The sequence below is a fragment of the Babylonia areolata genome, chromosome 11, assembly GCF_041734735.1.
Source record: "Babylonia areolata isolate BAREFJ2019XMU chromosome 11, ASM4173473v1, whole genome shotgun sequence".
Lineage (NCBI taxonomy): Eukaryota > Metazoa > Mollusca > Gastropoda > Neogastropoda > Buccinidae > Babylonia > Babylonia areolata.
The window spans coordinates 21,452,983-21,457,958 of record NC_134886.1 but is presented as its reverse complement, the minus strand read 5'-3'; the positions used below and the strand labels follow the sequence as shown (position 1 = coordinate 21,457,958).

General features: G+C 39.9%; 1 protein-coding gene across 1 annotated transcript in view; it reads right to left on the bottom strand.

The window, feature by feature from the left end:
- LOC143287327 (uncharacterized) overlaps positions 1 to 4,230 on the bottom strand; it is a 42,307-nt gene extending 38,077 nt beyond the window's left edge. The window contains exon 1 of the mRNA XM_076595284.1: positions 3,990 to 4,230. The gene's annotated coding sequence lies outside the window, so the exon portion shown is untranslated. The remainder of the gene's footprint in view (positions 1 to 3,989) is intronic.
- Between the last annotated feature and the right edge of the window lie 746 nt (positions 4,231 to 4,976).

Here is a 4,976-nt window from a genome sequence, read left to right as displayed (position 1 = left end):
AAGTAATATCCTATTTTGTGTTGATTCTCAATCTGTCTTAAAAGGTTTGCTCCTTTTTGAGAATAATCGAAGAGAAGATTTATTTTTTGAAATTAGGTATTTATTGCACTCCCTATTTGTGAAGGGTACAAATGTTGATTTTTGTTGGATACCATCCCACACTGGATTCCGTTATAACGACCAAGTAGATAGGGCAGCAAAAAGGGGAGCAAAAAATCATATAGATAGTATAAAAGTATATTGCCCATTGTCATACAAGGAAATAAGCAATATACTAGAAAGAGACTTTTATAGGTGCTTGAATTCAAGTCTAAAACCTCGTCAGTTGACTCTCTCAGACTTTGGTCCGATTCGCAGACCAATTCTGAGCTTAGCTCTCAGACTATTATCAAATTCATTACGGACCAAGTTTTGTTCTAATGTCAAGTGTATATGCTTTAATAACCTGACAATTGAGCATATAATTTTTCACTGTAGCTTGATGAAACCTTTTGTACACGAAAGTGTGTCTTCACAAGTGACTGAGAACGTTGATGTTTTTGACTTTTTGCATTCATTATCAGTTGTTTCGCTTGTCAGTTTAACGACTTCTCTTTTACGAAGTCCTTTAAGTAATTTCCTGTAACTGTATTTAGAGGGTTTTTTGTTTTTGTTTGTTTGTTTGTTTGTTTTGTTTTTCTTTCAAATTTCACCCACATTTTTACCCTCATTTGCCCAGTTTCCCCAAACCCTCCATTCATCCACATCTCCCACCCCTTCTAACCGATAATACTCAGATGTATTCATAAATACTTTTACAAAATGTCTTCAATCACCGATATGTGTGACGGGACATTAAACAAAAATTCCTTCCTACACACACACACACACACACACACACACACACGGCTGATTAGCAGTTGTATTGTCTGTGATATGACTCAGGTAATGAACGGACGATGACGACTGACAATGAATCGTGTTTCAAATCACGGGCAGTTCAGACGGTGCAATGTCTCAAATCACACACAGTTCAGACGGTGCAATGTCCCCAATCACAGACAGTTCAAACGGTGCAATGTCCCCAATCACAGACAGTTCAGACGGTGCAATGTCTCAAATCACAGGCAGTTCAGACGGTGTAATGTCCCAAATCACAGACAGTTCAGACGGTGTAATGTCCCAAATCACAGACAGTTCAGACGGTGCAATGTCTCAAATCACAGACGACTGGCACAGTCTCTAGCTATAACTGGACACTGGCTGGTTCTGAGTTTGAAAACAAAACAACAACAAACATACCATAAAACAAAAACATTAACAAACAATGAGGCCAGGATATGAAATGGTTAACAAATAGTAAATACCTTTGTATCGTCCATGTGTTCTGTGTGGCTTGTTCAGGATTAAAGAGGCTATGCCAGTCTTGAATAAAAGCTAATTTGTGTTTGCACATTTCTTCTGTCTTTGCTGCTGTTTGCACATGTCAAATGATCAGTATAAGGACAGGCCCGGCGCTTCCTTTTTGAGGAAGTGTCTGGGTTTGTTCCAATGTACCTTTTATTTACCTGTGTGCTAGCTGAATCGGTAGCGTAAGCAGCACTCACTTGACGTTGTGTACCTTGTGAATGGAGAGAGTTACCATTCTTTACTATTTGTTAATCTAAAAACAAAAACAAACAAAAACAAAACAAAACAAACAAACAAACAAACAAAAAACACACACAAAAATAAAAACAGAAAATAAAAAACAACAACAACAAAACAAACAAATAAAAAACTAAAAGCAACTGTGGTTCGAATCGCACTGCTTCTGATACCAAACTCTGCTAAACCAAGATCTTAATTCGGGAGGAAAAGAATCCGACTTACGCTAATTTGCGTCTCAAGCCACAATTGTCTAATTTCCTGAAAGGGTGTTTCAACCCATTGACAATAGATGCTGAATTGTGTCTCAAAATGCAACTGTTTTATGCACAGTGTCTGAAATTACACAATCGATGCTAATTTGTATCTCTATTCACAGACATTTGATACTCAGTTCAGTTGCGTTTATAATTGCAGACGTTTAATGCTAAAACCGTGTTTCAAATCACGTATGTTCAATGACATAATGCGCTTCAAAGTCACAAACATTAACAGCTTGTTGTTGTTATTGTTTTCAAGATATTACAGACGTTTGCTAAACTGTATCTAAAACCACAGACGTTTGAAGTTATTCTGCGTCTCACCGGTAACTCAGGTAATAACATGTCTTGCTAAACTGTGTCTCGAATCACAGACATACATACTCAGTTGCGCCTCACATTACAGACATCTAATGTTAAACTATCTCTCAGTTCACATGCGTTTCACAGCAAACCTTTTCATTTGACGGATGAGACATATCATGCTTTAAACTATGTCTCAATTTACAGTCGTTTGATGCCAAGTTGTTTTTTGTTGTTGTTGGGTTTTTTTTTTTATAACAGACATAACGCTGCCTGGATGTTTAATGTTGAGCAGTCTTACATCACAAGCGAAGATGCGGAATCATATCTTAGATCACCGACTTTGAATCAGAAAGCGCAGATGCAGAATCATATCTTAGATCACCGACTTTGAATCAGAAAGCGCAGATGCAGAATCATATCTTAGATAACCGACTTTGAATCAGAAAACGTAGATGCAGAATCATATCTTAGATAACCGACTTTGAATCAGAAAGCGCAGATGCAGAATCATATCTTAGATCACCCACTTTGAATCAGAAAGCGCAGATGCAGAATCATATCTTAGATCACCGACTTTGAATCAGAAAGCGCAGATGCAGAATCATATCTTAGATAACCGACTTTGAATCAGAAAGCGCAGATGCAGAATCATATCTTAGATAACCGACTTTGAATCAGACACGTGTCTCGCATAAGAGGTAAAAGTTAGATTATTGCTGAATCGTTTCACATCAATCGCGGACTTTGGTGCAGAATCATGTCTAAAACCACATACGCTGATGCAGAAACATGTCTCAAATCATAGGTGTGTTGAACTGATGCTGAATCGTATCACAAAAACACAGACCGTGATGCAGAATCATGTCTAAAACCACATGCGATCAAGCTGAATAGTCTCAGATCACAGGCTTTCGATTTGAAACGTATCTCAGTTCACGACACATACCATTTTTTTTTTTTTTCCTTGACTGCTTTTCTTAGCACAGACACCGTTTCTACGTCAGATTGCCTCGAATCACAGGAGTGAATTGTCACGAATCACAGGAGTGAATTGTCACGAATCACAGGAGTGAATTGCCACGAATCACAGATATTAATTCAAGTTATGTTTCAAACCCTGACTGAACATGCACGAGCGACTCTCCTCTTTTCAGCCTAACACCCCTCCTCTGACATTCTGACATTAGAGGAGGTGCAGGGTAATGTGTGTGTGTGTGTGTGTGTGTGTGTGTGTGTGTGTGTTGGAGCTCATGTACGTTTCTATGTATTTGACTGTGCTTTCATATCTGTGAAACTGCATGTTTGGTGCATATCTGTTATGCATGTGTGGGTGTATCTGTGAATGTGTGTCTTCATGTTTTACATTTATTTGCTTATTTATCATCATTGTTGTCTTATTTCTTTATTTATTATTATTATTATTATTTTATTATTATTATCATTACTACTACCTTTTTTATATCATAATTATTATTTATTTATTTATTCATTTATGTAAGCTTATCTATCATTTATTCACCTTTTTTTTTCTTTTTCTTTTTTTCTCAAGGCCTGACTAAGCGCGTTGGGTTACGCTGCTGGTCAGGCATCTGCTTGGCAGATGTGGTGTAGCGTATATGGATTTGTCCGAACGCAGTGACGCCTCCTTGAGCTACTGAAACTGAAACTGAAACTCTGACATTATACATTTCATTTATTTTCATTATTTCATCTATTTCATTTAATTACTCAGCTGTCCCCCCCCACCCCCAACCCCCACCCCCACCCCCAAAAAAACACACATCACATACGTCTCACCACACTAAAATCCGCGACGTTAGTCAACCTCACTCAAAAATACAGGCTGGCGACAAACACCACCACTGAACAACGGGCAGTACGTCCTGGGCAGGATCCTCACAGCAACAGACAGACTGACTGACTGACAACCCCGAGGAGAGACCTCAAGGGCTGCAATCAGTGTGATAATAATCACCACACAGAACACATGTCGACGCACACGCCGGTAACCAGCTGAAGAAATCCTCCAGTTGTGCAAACCAACACCCTGAAAGAACACCCCGCCTCTTAACACAATGATTTTCTTTTGCCGCGGAAGCACTGTGCTTGCTTTCATCATGATATTGGAGCCCTCTCTCTTTCTTCCCCCACCTCTCTCTCTCTCTCTCTCTCTCTCTCTCTCCCTCCTTCTCTCTCTCTCTTTGTTTCTGTCTCTCTCTCTCTCGCTGTCCTGTCTCTGTCCTTTCTCTCTCTCTCTCCCTTCCTCCCCTTTCTCTCTCTCTCTGTCTCTCTCTCGCTCCCTCCGTCTATCTTTCTCTCCCTCCCTCCTACTCTCTCTCTCACTTTGTCTCTGTCTCTCTGTCTCTGTCTCTCTCTCCGTCTCTCTCTCTTTCAGTGTCCCCTTCTCTCTCTCTCTCTCTCTCTCTCTGTCTCTGTCTCTCTCTATATATATATATATATATATATATATATATATATATATATCTTTCTTTCACTCTCTGTCTCTTCTCTGCCTCTCTTTCCCTCTCTCTCTTCCCCCTTCTCTCTCTCTCTCTCTCTCTCTCTCTCTCTCTCTCTCTCTCTCTCTCTCTCTCTCTCTCTCTCTCTGTGATTGAGCCCATGCACGCACTCACTCAACAAGCGCCGTGTCTGGAAAAAACACACACACACACACAAAAACACCACCCACCTCTTGTCTCTCGACCAAGTGACGTGTGTGTGTGTGTGTGTGTGTGTGTGTGTGTGTGTGTGTGTGTGTGTGTGTGTGTGTAAGTGTGTGTGTGT